This window comes from Podarcis pityusensis (genome assembly GCF_964106645.2).
Source record: "Podarcis pityusensis genome assembly, chromosome: W".
NCBI lineage: Eukaryota > Metazoa > Chordata > Lepidosauria > Squamata > Lacertidae > Podarcis > Podarcis pityusensis.
This window is the reverse complement of record NC_138045.1, coordinates 4,913,930-4,933,416: the sequence shown is the minus strand read 5'-3', so window position 1 is coordinate 4,933,416 and position 19,487 is coordinate 4,913,930. Positions and strand designations below refer to the sequence as shown.

The 19,487-nt window shown below is 44.7% G+C and overlaps 1 long non-coding RNA gene across 1 annotated transcript; it reads left to right on the top strand.

Moving 5' to 3' along the window:
* Positions 1-14,567: 14,567 nt before the first annotated feature.
* LOC308467728 lies at positions 14,568-19,259 on the top strand. Its single transcript, XR_013981270.1, has 2 exons — positions 14,568-14,802; positions 15,410-19,259. It is a non-coding gene; the product is annotated as an uncharacterized lncRNA (long non-coding RNA).
* The last annotated feature ends 228 nt before the right edge of the window (positions 19,260-19,487 follow it).

Genomic DNA, 19,487 nt, shown 5'->3' with positions numbered 1-19,487 from the left:
GATAATATTGATTTATTGCTCAGATAAGCGTCCGGCACGCTTCCCCCATCGCAGGTCTCTGCATTCCAAAGACCACATTCCGATACTTCTGAGCATAGCAGAGTTCAACAGCGGCAAGAGGAAAACTGCAAAAAAAAAAACACTCCAGTGCATTCTTCAGTGTGCTTAAATAAAGTCCACACAGGATCTTAGCAGCTAGAAGCAGTTTTATTTACAGCAGACTATCCATTATCTATCACAGCGAACAGCATCGCGAAAACACGTCCTCTCTCCTCAAAAACGAAAGTAGAGAGAAAACAGAACAAAGACTTGAGTCTCTCGGAAATGACGAACCTCCCTCCCAACAGTAGGCGGGGCGTACACTCTGAGCTGTTTAACCCTGTAAGCTCAGGTTCTCCTCACACCCCCTCTCGCCCTGCGCTACTGTGGGGACTCTGGGGAAAGTAAGTACAGAACTTACCCCCAACTCCAAAGCACCACAAAACTCCCCATGACGCTGGAAGCTTAAAGGTTTGGTAAATCCATCGGCCAGGTTACTGTGACTGGCACAGTACTTCAGTCGTATCAAACCTAACTGAACACTCTGACACACATTTTGGAAACGTATGTCCAGATGCTTGGTTCTGGCCTTAAATTGCGCAGATTCAGCCAACTTCAAAGAAGGTTGATTGTCTTCCCAAACCGTGATGGGCAAGCTACAATCCCCATAGATCTCTTGCACCAAGCATCTATAGAACTCTAGTTCCCGGCACAAATCTGACAGTGCACTGAATTCAGCCTCAGTAGAAGACAGCGCAATGAGACTTTGCTTCCGGGACTTCCACCCAACTAGTGACTTCCCAAACTTTATCACCAACCCGGACACAGACTTGCGGTCCTGCGAATTCGCCCAGTCACTGTCCGCATAGCATGTGAGCTTCGCCTCACCTTCAGCTGGCAGCTTAAGACAGAAGTCTTTGGTATGCTGCAGGTAGCGCAGTACCCGCTTGATACCGTGCCAAGCACTCACACTGGGCTTTGACCCTTCCCTACTTAGCAGGTTGGTAGCAAAGGCAATGTCTGGTCTGCTCCATTGGGACAGATACAACAGACTACCTAGAGCTGACTGAAAGAGCTCAGCATTCTCAAACTCAGCACTTTCTGCTTGCTGGCTATCTTTCACGAAGTTCGTCTCCATGGGTGTCCGAACTCCTGCACAATCGGACATTCTGAACTTCTCCAGCAACTGTTCAATCTTGCTTTTCTGACTGAGCAAGAAGCTACCATCCTCAGTTCTCGCTATCTGGACGCCTAGGTAGATCTTTACTGCACCCAGGTCCTTGAGCTGAAACCGTTTCCCAAGCTCTTTGGCAAACTTCTGCACCTGTTTGTCTGCCTTTCCAACATGGATGATGTCATCAACGTAAAACAACACCAGTTCCTGTGAGTCTCCTGATCCTCTAAGGAACAGGCAACTGTCAGCAAGACTCTTCCTGAAACCTAGCTTCTCCAAAGCTTCATTCAGGCACAAGTTCCAATTCCTGGCCGACTGCTTCAGGCCGTAAATTGACTTGTGAAGTTTCCACACAGTACCTCGCTCATTGCCTTCAAACCCTGGAGGAGGAAGCATGTACAGATCCTCCTGGAGGTCTGAGTTCAAGTAAGCAACATCCACATCAAAGTGATGCACCAGCAAACCTCTTTGTGCAGCGATGGCCAAGACCAAGCGTAGAGACTCACTCCTACACGTGGGCGCATAAATCTCCGTATAATGCAACCCCCTGCGCTGCGTGAATCCTCTCACCACTAATCTGGCCTTATACTGCGGTTCTCCTGTCGCTGTGGGCTTAAGACGGTAAACCCAGCGGCTACCCACTGTCTTTTCACCCACCGGCAACTTCGTGAGGGAGAACACACCTAGAGACTCCATTGAGTTCATCTCCTTCTGCATCGCCTCATGCCATTTCCTGGCTTCTTCCTGAGGCAGTTTCTGAACATCCTCAAAACTCTCGGGTTCACACTGTGCCATTCCGACCCACACGCTAGTGACGGCAAACCTTTCAGGAGGTTTCCCCTTGGTCGTCCGCGTTGAACGGTGCAGCACTACTTCAGGAACCCCCTCTGACCCACTAGGGCCAGCCAGAACGTCCTTGGCATCAGAGAGCTCCCCCTCTGACTTACTGCGCCTTCTGGACTTCTCAGCCGAACCTGTGGGGGAAGATGGAGCACTGCGTTGCTCAATCTTCACAGCCTTGGGAGAAGTTCTCCCCTCTGCCTGCACTGGGTCTGGACTCTGAGCCTCAGTAGCAGGTTCAACCTCTTCCTCTCCTTCATCAGCAGAGTCTAGCAGACTCTCTGACAGGATGTCAGGGTTCCCATGTATCCTTGCCCAGCCACTCTGCTCACAGAATTCAGCACTGTTGCTGAGCAGAATCTTGGACTGATTCCCTGACGGATACGCAAACCTCCACCCCTTGGTCCCTGGCTCATACCCACAAAAAATCATCTTTTGGGACCTGGGTTCACCTTTCTTGCGTTTGGCCTTTGGTATGAGGACCCAAGCCTCACAGCCAAAAACGCGGAAGTAGTGCACCTTCGGTTTCTTGCCATGGAGCAAGAAGTACGGTGTGTCACCTACCACTGAATTGAACGACCTGTTCAGAATAAAGTTGGCCGTTCGCCAAGCCTCCCCCCAAAAACGCTGTGGGAGCCCGGCATCAAACAAAAGAGCTGCGGACATCTCCCCTAGAGTCCTGTTCCTGCGTTCCGCGATCCCATTATGTTGGGGACTGTGTGGAGAAGTCAACCTGTGTTGAATCCCCTTTTTGCGGAAGAAACTTTGCAGTGCAGACCCGGTGAACTCCCCACCGCGATCGCTCTGAAAGTTTTGCACCCGTGTGGAAAACTGCAGTTCCACAGCCGCAATCCAGTCTTTGATTAGCGGCGCAGCTTCATCTTTGCGTTGAAGCAAAAAACACCAAGAGTTCTGCGTATGGTCATCAATCAGAACCAGCGCAAATTTGGCTCCGCCCAAACTGCTCACAGAAAACGGCTATGATAAATCTGCATGAATTAATTGAAAAGCCCTAGTGGTCACCCTCTCAGACCTAGGGTATGTGCACGTTTTCACCTTTGCGGACTTGCACGCTCTGCAATCTAGAAACTTAGCACATGATTTCATTTTGCACCCTTGCGTATACTCTGGGATCTTCATCACTGACCCCCACGACACGTGTGCCATGCGTCTGTGCCAGAGATGGGCACACGCATCATGAACTGGAACATTGGCACACTGCGCTTGAGCCTCCTCCGTGTCATCTGGACCTGGACCTGCAAAAGAAGCATTTATCACAAACAACCTGTCTTTACATTCAACACTGACTAGGTGCTGTCCATTCTTGGAAATAGAACACTTATTGTTCTCAAAACACACTCTGTAGTTCTCAGCAAGAAGTGCACTGACAGACAGCAACGCGCAGGACAGTCCTGGAACAACAAAAGCGTGGATTGAATCCTGCAAGAAAGAACAAAACAGTGAGCCAGTCTGCGTGAGTGGGTGTCGAGTCCCATCTGCTAAACAGACAGTCTTCCCAGATTTTACAGAGGTGCAGTTCTCCAGGAATCCAGCAGAAGGCACTAGATTATGGGAGGCTCCTGAGTCGATGACAAAAGCCAGCACAGCATCCTGTTGACAACTCTTGACTACAGCCATAGAGGCTGCCAAATGTTTACGTTCAGTGTCTCTGCCAGCTGCCTTCGGCTTGCCTTTCCCACGCTTTGAAGAAGAGCCCTTTATCTGGTTGCTACGGGAGACGGCCTTCGGCTGTTCCTCCACTGGACATTCTCTCACCAGATGGGAGGGGGAGCCACAGCGATAACAGCGGCGACGCGTAGCAACAGCTCTCACAGCTCCCTCTTCAGCCATTCCTTTGTTCCCAGCACCCCCACCGTTGGGTGCACAGCCTGGGCCTGCACGCTCCCCAGCACTCTGGTTGTAGGCCTCAACATCACACGGCCCCTCGGAGACAAAGCAGCTACTCCCAGCTGTAACTTCAGGAACATGGCCAGCAGCCCCCTCTGGGCTCTCGGCTTCCTGCCTGCTCTCGGCTTTCTCCCGGCCCTGGGCTCCTGCTGAGTTCTCACACAGACTCCTCAGCACCTGCCAGGCGGCCTGAGCCGACTCAACGCCCTCCAGGTGGGGCAACAGGATAGCGTCCACGCTTGCTCTCAACATGCAGAGCTCCCTTTGCATTCTCAGCTCTCTATCTTCCAGGAGTGCAGCCTCCAGTTCTGCTCCTCCTTCTTCAGCAGCAACTGGCATGGGTGGGGCGGGCTCCTTCTGGGCTATACTCCAGAACCCTGTGGCCAAAAACCACCCCCTCACTCTTCTAACCCAGATATCCCAGGACTGGGTTGTGAGCTTTTCAAACGGGACATCATAAAAGTCCTGGAGCTCAGCCATCTCCTCCCCCAGTGCTCCCATTGGGGCTTTGAAGTACTCACGCGTACCAGCCAGCTTCAAAGGAGAGGCCTCCAGTGGCTCTTTGCAGCACACAGCATTGCATCCAGCTTCCCTGCTTTTCTCCCAGGCGAAGCCTCAAAGCAGGACTTTTGCCCTCCGGCAGCAAAACAACAGCTTCTCAGTTTTCTCAGCCTTTTTAAGCACACAGCACATCAAAGCAGGCTTCCTCTAATTGCAATTACTGCCTCCATAACCTGTTAGATAATATTGATTTATTGCTCAGATAAGCGTCCGGCACGCTTCCCCCATCGCAGGCCTCTGCATTCCAAAGACCACATTCCGATACTTCTGAGCATAGCAGAGTTCAACAGCGGCAAGAGGAAAACTGCAAAAAAAAACACTCCAGTGCATTCTTCAGTGTGCTTAAATAAAGTCCACACAGGATCTTAGCAGCTAGAAGCAGTTTTATTTACAGCAGACTATCCATTATCTATCACAGCGAACAGCATCGCGAAAACACGTCCTCTCTCCTCAAAAACGAAAGTAGAGAGAAAACAGAACAAAGACTTGAGTCTCTCGGAAATGACGAACCTCCCTCCCAACAGTAGGCGGGGCGTACACTCTGAGCTGTTTAACCCTGTAAGCTCAGGTTCTCCTCACAATTCCATGATACTCTATCAAAAGCTTTTTCTGCATCAGCCAATAACATGGCCATCTTTTTACTTGGTTTCATTTCCACATACTCCAACAGGTCAATTATTATTCTTGTATTGTCTTTTATATATCTATCCGGTAAGAAGCCCGCCTGGTCTCTGCTGATCATTTTGTTTAGAGTCTTTTTTAATCTATTAGCCATCACCCCAGCATAGATTTTATAGTCTGTATTCAACAGGGAGATTGGTCTATAATTTTTCATGTCTGTCAACTCCACTCCCTGTTTCGGGATTAGAGTGATCAGTGCTTCTTTCCATGATTGTGGTATATCTTTCCCTCCCAGTATATTATTCATTATTTTTTGTAATATAGGGAGGATTACTTCTTCCAGGTTCTTATAGTACATTAATGTGATTCCGTCAAGACCTGCCAATTTGCTACTCTTCATTTTTTTATTACTTGTGCTATTTCATCTATTTCTATATTGGAGTTTAGGGCCTCAACTTCTTTTTCACTTCTTGGTAATTTATTTTGTTGTAAATACTCTTCCATTTTATTAACCTCTAATTGTTCTTGTTTATACAGATCTTTATAAAAGTTTAAGAATTTTATTTTTATTTTTACTGGGTCTGTTATTTCCTCCCCTTGGTCCAAAATTTTATTTATAACTTTTTTTGTTTGCTTTTCCTTTATCATCCATGCTAACAACTTACCGGGCTTATTGGCAGACTCAAAATACCTTTGTTTTGCCCATTTAATTTTATTTTCTACTTCCTTATTTAATATACTAGAGATATGGGATTGCAATATCTTTACTTTTTGTAATATTTCATGACTTTTTGGGTTTTTGATCAACTCTTTTTCATTAATTCTTATCTGTTTAGTTAGCTCTTGGATATTATTGTCTTTTATCTTCTTCAGCCTAGCCATTTGTTGTATTCCAAGACCCCTCATGTACGCTTTACTTGTGTCCCAAACTACATTTATATCTGTATTTTGTTTCCCATTTATCTCGAAAAATTCCGCTAACTTGATTTTTGCTTGCGTCACCCATTGGTCGTCTCTCCATATCTCATTGTTCATCCTCCACCTTCCCTTTGTTTGCTTTTTAATTTCCATATGTATTGTTACTGGATTATGGTCTGATATAGTCCTTCCCAGAATTTCTGCTTTTTCTAAGAAGAGGGTCAAACCTTTAGAAATCCAAATAGCATCTAACCTCCCCCCTGATTTTTTAGCTTCCGAGAAGTGTGTAATATCTTTCCCATTAGGGTGTTTAATTCTCCATGAGTCATAGAGGTCAAAATTATCCACCATCTGGAAAAAGGAGAGCGGTAATTTACCTTAATTGGTAAGTTTCCCTCTAAAAGTTCTATCCCATTTGACCGAGACCACTCCATTCCAATCTCCCATAAGAACAATATTCTCCCCAATATAATTCCATAACTTCTTTTCCAGCTCCTTAAAAAACTCTGATTTATTATTGTTCGGAGCATAAATGCCCACTATGATTATTTTCTCCCCTTCTATAGTAATCCGCACTCCTACAGTTCTACCTTCTTCATTCACAAAAAGTAATTGGGGGTCTAGGCTTGCTCTAACATAAATCACAAGACCCCTCTTTCTCTCTGTTCCCGATGCAATAAACTCTAGGCCCAGGTTTCTATTCTGTAAGACCCTTGTATGACTTTTAGAGATATGGGTCTCTTGTAGGCATATGATATCCCATTTTCCCCTCTTTAATACGTGATTTATTTTATTCCTTTTAAGTTTACTGTTTAACCCATTTACGTTCCAAGAAATGCACTTTAGTGCCATAAAGTCTTAATGATCATATGTCACCTTTTCAAAATTAAAATTTAGAAATAAAGTCCTATTTTCCAGTTCTGCTACAATCTTGCTTCTTCGGCTTCTTGTGGTTTCTCCCCCCCCCAAGTCCTTCCAGGTTTTTTTAATGAAAAGAGTCTGCTTCTTCTGCCGATCTGAAGGTCTTGCGTCTTCCTTTATAGGTAAAAGTTAACCCTTCGGGGAATTCCCATCTAAATAAAATTTTGTTTTTCTTTAGAGCAGTTGTCAGGGGTTTGTAGTTTTCCCTTTTCTTCAGGAGGCGAGTTGGGACCTCTTTCATTATTTCTATGACTTTGTCATCTATACATAAGGCATTACTTCTACTTTTCAGTAATATTTTTTCTTTAAGAAGTCTTGAGTTCAAGAAGACCAGGCAGTCTCCTGGTCCTTTTTTGGTTTTAGGTTTATGCAGTTTTATCCTGAAGATTTTATCAATATCAAGTGATAAGTCCTCCTCCTGAACCCCCAACCAGTCCGCCAGGACTTTTAATAATTTTGTTGAAATGTCCTCTCTGGCTCTCTGGTATTCCTCTCAGGCGGAGAATCATTTCCTTTTGTCTCAGCTGAAGGACTGCCAATTCGTCCCAAATCTCCTCCTGCATCTTCCTTAGGACCTCTATTTCACCCTTGTTTTTGTCTTGGTTTTTTTTTCAGTTCTTTTTGCTCAGCCCCCATCTTTTTGGTTATTTCCTCTTGCTTCAATGTCTTTGCCTTCACTTATTGCACTGTCTTATCAATTTCTTTATTCTTCGTTGTCAATTGGTTCATTTGATGTGTAAGGTCCATTATAAGAGCTGATTTTTTTTTCAATTTTATTGCCCATAGTTACTACTTTCTCTTCCAATGATTTTATATTTCCACCTACTGAGTTTATTCTGTCCCCATAGTCTTTCTGCATGGCAATAATCAAATCCTTTACATCCATACTCACTTCACCTTCCGCCACCGAAGTTCTCCTTGCTTGGCTGGCAATTAAAGCTTGGCCAATTGTTGATTGCATTTTCTTTGAACCCATTTGGGTGTTTGGGTATTTTTGGGTGGCTGGTTGTTTTGAGATTGAGTTCACTTGTCTTTCGATTCCGCTTCTCCGCCTCAGATTCTATATAGTCTCTAAAGATTAAAGCTATTGGGAGTTCCCCTGTGGGAAGTTTAATTGGATCTAATTTTCATGGGTAATTAATTTTATATTTATGCTGGATATATTTGGAATTTTAATTTTCCCCTTTATTTATATCTAATATTTATGCTTTACAGTTCCTCTAAGCAAGTATTGGCGTTGCGGGTATGGCTATTACTTTTCCTCTTGGCTGTTGTATCTTTTCCTTCCACAAGTGGCCGCTGTGTCACTCTTCCTACTATTCTTGAGTATTATGTCTCTTGGCTGTTATGTCTTCTTCCTCCACTAGTGGCCGCTGTGTAGCTCTTCCTACTGTTTTAGGCTGCTGTAACTTCTTCTTCCACTAGTGGCCGCTGTGTCGCTCTTCCTGCTATTTTTAATTATTTTGCCTCTTGGCTGTTATGTCTTCTTCTTCCACTAGTGGCCGATGTGTAGCTCTTCCTACGATTCTTGACTATTATGTCTCTTAGCTGTTATGTCTTTTACTTCCACTAGTGGCCGCTATGTCACTCTTCCTGCCGTTCCTCACTCTATCTTTCTCTGGTGTTAAAGTGGCTCTTTAAAGTCTTTTCCAGTGTAGTCTTTCAGTAATGGCCGCCACCCACCTCACTCAATCTGCTGACTCACTCCTCCAGCCTTCTCCTCGCCTCTCCAGATCTCCGCAAGTCTCTGGTAAAGAGCTCTCCTTATTTCTGTTGTCTGTTTAGCTGGTCTAAACTGTTCCCCCACTCCAAACTCCAGTAACACTTTTTGGGTTAACTGTGTTGTTTTGGGAGCACAGAGAAGCCCCTCAAGATCTCTACCGCACTGCCGGTTCTGCAGCGGCAAGGCAGTGATCCATGAAGGGGAGCGAAGGAATGCTACCATGGTATTCTGGTTGGTCAGACCACACCCGAAATACTGTGTCCAGTTCTGGGCACCACAGTTGAAGAAGGATATTGTCAAGCTGGAGCATGTCCAGAGGAGGGTGACCAAAATGCAAAAGGTCTGGAATCCAAGCCCTATGAGAAGAGAGTTTGGGAGCTGGATTTGTTTAGTCTAGAGAAGAGAAGATTAAGGAGTGACATGATAGCCATGTTTAAATATTTGAAGGGATGTCCTGTTGAAGAGGGAGCAAGCTTGTTTTCTGCTGAATAATGGATTCAAACTATGGGAAAAGAGATTCCACCTAAACATTAAGAAGAACTTTCTGACAGTAAGGGTTGTTAGACAGTGGAATATGCCACCTCGGAGAGTGGTGGAGTCTCCTCCTTTGGAGGTTTTTTTTTTTTTTTTAAAAAATGATATTTATTAAGGTTTCAAAAAAAAGATTACATAGATAAGAAGAACAGAGGAAAAAAGAAAAAAAGAAAAAAAGAAAAGATACAAAATACAGAAAAAAGATAAAAAACACTTAAAAACAAATCGATCTTTTCATGCCTTACTTTCCATTTCCTTGCTTCCCTGACCTCCTCACACCTCCCTTTTTTGTATTCCAGTTCAATTAGTTAATTCAGCAATTCCTTTCCCCTCCTTTGGAGGTTTTTAAGTGGAGGCTGGCTGGCCGTCTGTCAGGAGTGCTTTGCTTGTGTGTTCCAGCATGACAGGGGGTTGGACTAGATGGCCCTTGCGGTCTCTTCCAGTGTAGCCTTATTAGACTATACCGATTGGTGGGGTCTGCGTTTCTCCCGGGAGGGAGAAAGGAAGTCAAATGACACCGAGGTTGATTCAGAGAAAGAGTTTATTCTGCTCTCCGGATAGCAGAAGGCACTTGCGTGGTCAGTTCACAGCAAGTCCAAAGAAATGAGAAATTTCATGCGTATATATATCCTCCAGGCACCCTCTCCCCCCTTCCCCAGGAATCCAACCACGTCAGCTAAGACACGTAAGTTGACATCCATGACCATAAACAGATATTCCTGTTCCGGTACTCTTGACCATAAAAGGTTGTTCCTGTTCCTATACTCTTATCTTGGGGCAGGAGGACCAACTCTAAGAGCACTCCTGGCACCGTTCCCAGGTCTCTTGTCAGACCTGACAAGGTCTGTGCATCTTTGTGGTCAGGATGTAAGATAAGACCCAGACGTGCCATCCCTGCTCCACTGGAACTGACAAGGCCATCCATTGCCGTCACGGACTGATAAAGTAGAGGGCTTTGAGCACTTGTTTATACAGCTGGCTTTCTGTTTATACATTGACTCAAGAGCTCAAGTTAATGCATTTTAGAAATGCTCCCTTGGAGGAGGAAAAATGGGGATTTTGGGTCCTGTTTCAGACTGACTGCACAGAACCCATTCCTTCCCCCTTCACCAGCTCTATTATTTTATGATTCTATGACACTAGCTAGTACACTGCACTGTTCCATTTGATAGATATTGTTGCTATTTTTTTTAAGCTAAAGGTTATGTATAGCTGCCATTTATTAGTCTTTGAGCCAGTGTGGTGTAGTGGTTAAGAGCGGTGGACTCTAATCTGGTGAGCCAGGTTCGCTTCCCTGCTCCTCCACATGCAGCTCCTCACAGGGTGTCTGTTGTGGGGGAGGAAGGGAAAGGAGATGGTTAGCTGCTTTGAGACTCCTTAAGGGAAGCCAAAGTCAGAATATCAAGTCCAAACTCTTCTTCCAAACTCTTTGTAATAGTGACATTTCTCATAAATATGCTGAGACACAGCCAAATAATGTTATAGATTTCAATGGGATTCATGGAAGGGCCAAGTTTATTCTGCAGTTTAAATGAATGGGGCATGGAAGTGCTTAATTGGTTCTTCAGCAGGGCCAAAACCTAGGGGAAGGAATCTTCAGTCCCTGTAGCAAACAGAAGGCACAACAACATTTTGTACGGAATGCAGAGCCAGTTCTTCTCATAAGCAACCAAGGGGAGCCCCTGAGGTGCTGGATGCACCACTAGAACTGGCGGCATGGTGTGAGTACCAAGTAGAAGCCAGGAGAAGGATGTGTTTCTTTTGGAGTCCCCACTGGTGAGAAAGGGGACTATAAATGAAGTGAGGGCCCCACAGACCTACACAGCAGCCAGTTTGGGCTGAGGTAAGGCCACTGAGGTGCTGGCACAATTCTACTGGAGTTTTGCTCCCTCCCTGCATGTATAGCTAAGAAAAACTGTTGTCTCACCTTCCCACACATTTTTTGATTGCCAGCACACCAACGTCTTCACAGGTAGATGCATGGGAAGGGGGGCAGATTCAATTAGCCCTCCCCCAAAGGACCATCTTTTCTTTAGTTAACTCCACCTGATGCTACAGTGGCTGTCTCATGTCAATGTTTGTGTCCATTTTAGCCACCCAACTGTGGGTGGTTTTTGGGGAACACATGCATCCTCTTGTGATATAAGCATGATGCAGTTGTCTTTTTCCAGTCCTTGATATGATGTTTTGGGAAAGAGTGCAGTCCAAGTGAAGTAGCTGTTGGTCCCACTGTGTATCTTAGTGCAATAATAGCAGCCTGAAGAGTTTGGACTTGATAGACCGCCTTTCACTCCCTTTAAGGAGTCTCAAAGCGTCTCACAATCTCCTTTCCCTTCCTCCCCCACAACAGACACCCTGTTGTGACCTCCTGGTGGGAAAAGCACCACGGGGGCCAAATTTGGATTGGTACCACAGTGAAAGGGGAGAATGGGCTTCAGCCTTCACCCTGGCCCTTTTAAAAAAACAATAATTTTAATAATAATAATTCTTATTATTTATTAGATTTTTAAGCTGCTCTCCTCACCAAAGTGGGCTCAGAGCAGTGTGCAACATCAGAAATTCAATGAAACAGATAGATTAAAAGACAATTCGACTCCAATAACTGAGGCACCCTGATTACCAGCTACTAGCCCAGCAAGGGTAAGGATAAAAGGGAAAGAGGGAAAGGACCAACAGGAAGAGGGAAAGAGTGAGAAGAAAATAAAAAGGGGAGGGGAAGGGAAAGGTAAAAATAAAACTATTGCTGACCTCAGCCTTAGGACTGGTGAAACAACTCGGTCTTACAAGCTCTACAGAACTGAGATCTTCTTCTTCTTTGGCGATCACTCATAGCCGAGTAAGATTGTCTTCCATAAACACGGTTTTAACAATAAGTCCACAAGTGACTGTGGAGGCCAATTCTGGACCTACATGTCCTTCCACAGTGGGGACATTGGTTCCTGGGCGGGAGTTGATCACGGTGAGGATTTGCCAAGCGTGCCTTCCTCTTAGCACGTTTCATCCCTTGCGCCCTAAGTTCGAGTGTCTTCAAAGTCCATGACACCTTTGGCAAAGGCTGTTCTCCAATTGGAGCGCTCACAGCCCAGTGTTTCCCAGTTGTCAGTGTTTATGCTACATTTTTAAAGATTTGCCTTGAGACAGTCTTTAAACCTCTTTTGTTGACCATCAGCATTACGCTTTCCATTTTTAAGTTCGGAATAGAGTAGTTGCTTGGGAAGAAGACCATCTGGCAACTGCACAACATGACCAGTCCAACGAAGTTGATGTTGAAGAATCATTGCTTCAACACTGGTGATCTTTGCTTCATCCAGTACACTGATATTAGTTCGCCTGTCTTCCCAAGTGATGGAATCTTTCAAGGAGTTGGAGATGGCATTTGTAAGTGTTCCATGTTTCGCAAGCATACAATAAGATTGGTAGTACAATAGCTTTGTAAACAAGCATTTTGGTTTCCCTGCGAATGTCCCAGTCCTCAAACACTCTGCACTTCAATCGGGAGAAGGCCGCACTCGCAGAGCTCAGGCAATGCTGGATTTCGGCATCAGTGTTGACCCTTGTGGAAAGATATCTGCCTAGGTAGGAGAAGTAATTGACATTTTGCAATGTTACACCATTAAATTGGATTTGTGGCGCTGCAGAGGGGTTATTTTGTACTTGTTGGTGCAGCACTTTGATTTTTTGGATGTTGAGCGACAGGCCAAGCTTTTCGTAAGCTTCTGTGAAGATATTTAGGATAGTTTGGAGGACATCCTCTGAGCGTGCACACACTACGTTGTCATCAGCATACTGAAGCTCTATGACGGAAGTTACGGTAACCTTACTCTTTGCTTTCAGCCTGCTCTGATTGAAGAGCTTTCTTTCCATCTGTTCGATATATGATTTCTACCCCAGTGGTGAGTTTACCTTCGACAAAGTGTAGGATCATGGTAATGAAAATAATGAATAGAGTTGGGGCAATAACACCTGATCCCACTGTGAATGGTTCACTTTGAGTGCCATTGTTATCTGCTGTAAGGATATCAGGGGGTTACTCGAGAGCAATCAGGCAAATGCCTCCCTGGTCGGCTGTAAAGCCTTGTTATTGGTGCCAAAAACCCTTCATCATGCAGAGCGCCACTATTCCGTGGCTCGCTCATTCACTGGCAGAATCTGTGAGTGGGCGGTCCTTAAACCTGTTAGGGTGTGAAACCTAAGACGCTGGCAAGTTAGCAATGTCATGTGACTTTAAGTAGTCAAGCTCGTTAAGTTGTTAAGTTGCTCAGTATATAAAGAGTGTTTGTTTTCTCTGCCTGTGGGGCGTGAAGCAAAAATGTCTGAAAGCTCCGGAGGTATTTCTGTTATCTTTCTGCAATAAACCTGTCTTTGGGAAGACAGGCTTCCCTGTGTCGTTATTTCTTTGCTGCTGAGACTCTGAAGCTTGTACTAATAATAATAATAATAATAATAATAATAATTTATTATTTATACCCCGCCCATCTGGCTGGGTTTCCCCAGCCACTCTGGGCGGCTTCCAAAAGAATATTGAAATACTATGTTACATCAAACATTAAAAGCTTCCCTAAACAGGGCTGCCTTCAGATGTCTTCTAAAAGTCTGGTAGTTGTTGTTCTCTTTGACATCTGGTGGGAGGGCGTTCCACAGGGAGGGCGCCACTACCGAGAAGGCCCTCTGCCTGGTTCCCTGTAACTTGGCTTCTCGCAGTGAGGGAACCGCCAGAAGGCCCTCGGTGCTGGACCTCAGTGTCCGGGTAGAACGATGGAGGTGGAGACGCTCCTTCAGGTATACTGGACCGAGGCCGTTTAGGGCTTTAAAGGTCAGCACCAACACTTTGAATTGTGCTCGGAAACGTACTGGGAGCCAATGTAGGTCTTTCAAGACCGGTGTTATATGGTCTCGGCGGCCGCTCCCAGTCACCAGTCTGGCTGCTGCATTCTGGATTAGTTGTAGTTTCCGGGTCACCTTCAAAGGTAGCCCCACGTAGAGCGCATTGCAGTAGTCCAAGCGGGAGATAACCAGAGCATGCACCACTCTGGCGAGGCAGTCCGCGGGCAGATAGGGTCTCAGCCTACGTACCAGATGGAGCTGGTACACAGCTGCCCTGGACACGGATTTAACCTGTGCCTCCATGGACAGCTGTGAGTCCAAAATGACTCCCAGGCTGCGCACCTGGTCCTTCAGGGGCACGGTTACCCCATTCAGGACCAGGGAATCCCCCACACCTGCCCGCCTCCTGTCCCCCAGAAACAGTACTTCTGTCTTGTCAGGATTCAATCTCAATCTGTTTGCCGCCATCCATCCTCCAACCGCCTCCAGACACTCACACTGCAACAAGAATCTCTGCACTGGACTTAATTAATACTCTGCAAAGAGAGCTGTTGCTGGTGGCGCAGCGGAAGCGTTTACTGGACCAGTACACAAACTCTCTTAGGTTATGGATCCTTCTACGTTTCTACAGCTGTATTGTGTGCAGAGAAAGTGAAAGCAGCTTTCGGATGAGAGAAGACCGGCTTGGTCGTAAATCCAGCTCTTAAAGGCTTCAGAGGAGGCTGGAGGCGTCTGAAAAGTGAGTAAAACAAATCCCAAGGGGAAAAAGAAGAAAGGGCACACAGAGGGAGTAGCAGCAGACCCCAAGAATGGCAGTGGAAAATTTCCAGGTTCCCTTTACAAAGTTGAACTCTGCTAATTACGTGCAGTGGTCTAAGAGGGCTCAAGTCTGGTTGGAAGCCAAAGAAGTGTGGGCTGACTATGTCCAGAGGCGAAAGCCGTTTGTGGCTGTTGCAGCAGATGCCACAGCAGAGCAACAGGCTGCTGCACATGCTCAGAATAGGGAACATGATAAAATGGACACTAAAGCTAGATGCATGTTGATGGTATCGATAGACGATTCCCAATTACCTCATGTGGAAAATTTAAGGTCTGCATTTGAAATTTGGGAAGCTCTTAGGCGAATTCACCATAGAGCCACGCCCGGAGAGAAGGTGAACATTATACGTGCTTTGTATGAGTTGAAACTGAAGCCAGGGGATAGTGTGGTTGAACACACGTCACAGATGACTGAGTATTTCAACCGACTGTCATCTTTAGGTGTGAATTTTCCTGAAAATATTAAAGTTTATACTCTGCTTAGCAGCCTGCATGCAGGGTTTGAAAACTTAGTACTAACTTTACAGGTTTTGCCAGAGGACCAGCTGAATATGAATTATGTGACTGGTAGATTGTGTGAGCAAGAATATCAACATCATCGAAAACGTATTGATAATTCAAATACCCCAAGGGTTGGATGTTCAGATAATTCCCAGCGTGGGGAAACTAGCAGGCAGAGCTGTAAGGAAGCATCACAAGTGTCTGCTATGGCCAGCAAGTCATGTTTTCGATGTGGCAGCAGGTTTCATTTGATAGCAAAGTGTCCAGAAAAGCAACAGGAATTTCAACAGTCCAGGGCCAGTTTCCGGAGCTACAGGGGAAGACGACGTGAGAACTACAAGAATCAACGATCCAGAGGGGGAGCAGGTGCTGATAAGGGACTATCTGCAATGGCAGCACAAAAGAGTCCTAAAAGGAGCCAACAAACCTTGAAGTGGATAATTGACAGTGGAGCAAGTCACAGTTTAGTTCCAGCGACATCTAGTGGCCGCTTGATGAACTGCAAGACATTGCCAGTTGCAAAAAACCGTGACTATAGCAGACAATAGTGAACGAGAAATGAACCTTAAAGGCACAATTTATGTTAACTGTTTGCAAACTAACCTTCCTGTTTTTGTTCTTCCAGGAATGAAGAATGGACTTTTGAGTGTGTCATGCCTGGTAAAAAGTGGTTTTAAGGTTGAGTTTGAAAATGATGTGTGCACCATTTCGAAACAGGGGAAGGAGCTAGTTAAAATTCCCTGTGAGGATGGGCTTTTTGTTTTGGATGAAGAGCAGTTAGCAGCAGGTAGATGTTCAACAGGTGAAGCGCAAGCTAAGTGTGTAAATAAGGCTCCTCATACAGGTTGTGCACATCTACTACACAGAAGGTTAGCTCATATATGCTTTAAGTATGTAAGCAAGATGCCAGATTTAGCTGAGGAGTGTAACATTAAACCCTGTCCAAATTTTCTGGATTGTTGTGCTTGTAAACATGCTAAGGTTAAGACATGTAACTATCCTAGATCTGATAGAGTAAGCAAGAAACCCTTTGAACTTGTGCACACAGACGTGTGTGGCCCTATGCCAGTCAAATCGCTTGGAGGTGCGAGATTTATGCAAATTTTGGTGGATGATTTTTCAAGGGCTAGTTGGGTTTTCTTTCTGAAAGAAAAATCACAAGCAGCTTCCATCCTGATGGATTGGATTGAAGAAGTCGAATGTAAATTTGACACCAGGGTACGTAAAATACAATCAGATCGTGGTGGGGAATATGTGAACCACACGCTGGAGACGTGGTTAAAAAGGAAAGGTATAGTTCATAGACTTACCAATCCCTATTCACCACAGGAGAATGCAGTTGCTGAAAGAAAATTTCGAACATTACAGGAAGCCATTGCTGCTTTGCTGTTTGATTTTGGACTTCCACAGCGTTTTTGGGCTGAGGCTGCACTGTATGCGAATTATACTTTTAACAGAGTGTACAATAGCACAGTAGGCAACACTCCTTACTTCATGCTATTTGGGAAAAAACCAAAAATTGATCATCTAAGAGTTTTTGGATGTCGTGCTTATGTGCTGGTGCCTAGGGCACAACGTAGGAAAGGCGATCCTAGGTCTAAAGAAATGTTTTTCTGTGGTTATCAAGCAAACACAAAAGGTTGGAGATTTGTGAATGTAGAAGGCAATCAAACGAAAATCACAATCAGCAGAAGTGCAGAATTTTGTGAACAGGATGGTTGGAATAAAATTCATGGAAATCCTGACATACTATTTGATGTGGTGAACAGCAATGAAACTCAGGCCCCAGGGCAGGTATTAGTTCCAGAACAGACTGAGGAATTTGAGTCTGAGGATAAGGGTGAGAAATCGCCTAGTTCACCCAAGTCTGTAAAGTCAGAATCTTCTAGTTCTAAAAGTTCACCTGTACAGCAAGAGAGACGTGTAAAGTCAGAATCAGAAAGTTCTACAACTACTAGTGACAAACAGGTGACGACTAGTGATTCTGGGTCAGAGGGGGAAACTGAAGGAACATCGCAGGAACTGTTAAGGCGTTCTAAGCGTACCAACAAAGGTAAACCTCCTGAAAGGTACCAAGCTATTAGTGTTTGGGCTGGTTTGGCAAATTGCGAACCTGAAAGTTTTGAGGAGGTTGAACAATTACCCCAGGAGGAGGCCAGTAGGTGGCGTGAGGCCATGCAAAAGGAGTTGAATTCTATGAAAGAACTGGGTGTGTTTTCCATCACCAAACTGCCAGAAGGTACCAAAGCAGTAAGTTGTAGGTGGGTGTATAGGATAAAGACAACAGCGATGGGGAAACCAGAGTACAAAGCAAGGCTTGTAGCTCGAGGTTTTACGCAAAGAAAGGGGTTACATTATTCCGAAGTCTATGCACCCACTTCAAGGAGTGAAACCCTACGGGCACTATTAGCAGTTGCTGCTCAGAAAGGGTTCAAAGTGAATCAATTTGATGTCTCTACAGCTTATCTTCATTCAGACTTGGCTGAAGAGCTCTATATGGAGCTACCGCCAGGATTGAAAGTTGGTAAATCAAATCAGGTATGGAAACTACATAAATCTATTTATGGACTCAAGCAATCTGCTCATAATTGGAATGAATGTTTGAATGACGTTTTGGTAGGCATTGGTTTTAGCAGGAGCAAGGCTGACAATTGCTTATATTTCAGAAGTTCAGGAGATGCTCAAGAATCTTTGCTTGTTTATGTAGATGACCTGATTTATACTTCAAAGACACAAGAACAAGTAAAAAAAACTAGCCAAAGAGTTAAATAAACACTTCAAAGTTAAGAATCTTGGTGATGTGAAGGTCTATCTTGGTGTTCAGATAGATAGGACCAAAAATGGCAGTTTTCTACTGAATCAAAAAGGCAAGATATTGCAAATGTTGAAAAAGTTTAACATGACGGAGTGTGCAGGTGTTAGAACACCAATGGAAATGGGTTTTGTAAAAGACAATGAGTTCAAGGATAGTGCTGAATTCAAGCGTGCTGAAATCTTTCAGTCAGCACTGGGAAGCTTACTTCATCTTTCGCAATGGAGTAGACCAGATATTGCTTACGCTGTTAACTTACTCAGCAGAGAAGCTTCGAAACCTAGTGTAAATGCATGGAAAGGAATTCAAAGAGTGTTAAGATATTTACAATACACCAAAGATTTTTGCCTTGAATTGTTTTCGGAAGGACAAGCACAGATTACTTGTTGGGCAGATAGTGATTGGGCAAATTTAAAGGATAGAAAATCAGTGTCTGGCTGTGTAATAAAATTTGGTAACTCTCTGATTGGGTGGAGATCCAAGAAACAGAACCTAATTGCTTTGTCGTCAACAGAAGCTGAGTTCTGTGCCTTATCTGAGTTATGTAGAGATCTAGAATTTTACAAATGCTTGGCACAAGAGATGTATGAAAAGGCCATCACTCCAATCACTGTATGGGGTGATAATCAACCGTGTCTTAAGTTAGCACAAAATGGGCAGTTTAAAGGTCGTACAAAACATTTGGATATCCGCTTTCAAAATGTTTGTCAAACGGTAAAAGCAGGAATTGTTAAATTAAATTACTGTCCCAGTCATGAAAATCAAGCTGATGGTTTTACAAAACAACTTGGGTTTCAGCGGCATGAAAACTTTTGTGAAGAAATGGGTCTGAAGTAATTTTGTTTTTTGTATTGCCAGCGAGAGGGGGTGTTAGGGTGTGAAACCTAAGACGCTGGCAAGTTAGCAATGTCATGTGACTTTAAGTAGTCAAGCTCGTTAAGTTGTTAAGTTGCTCAGTATATAAAGAGTGTTTGTTTTCTCTGCCTGTGGGGCGTGAAGCAAAAATGTCTGAAAGCTCCGGAGGTATTTCTGTTATCTTTCTGCAATAAACCTGTCTTTGGAAAGACAGGCTTCCCTGTGTCGTTATTTCTTTGCTGCTGAGACTCTGAAGCTTGTACTGCAACAAGAATCTCTGCACTGGACTTAATTAATACTCTGCAAAGAGAGCTGTGCTGGTGGCGCAGCGGAAGCGTTTACTGGACCAGTACACAAACTCTCTTAAAACCTTCCCCAGCAGAGTAGTTTCTTGATGCCCAATCTGCGCCTCCCCTCTCGGCGCGGAAGCCTACTGC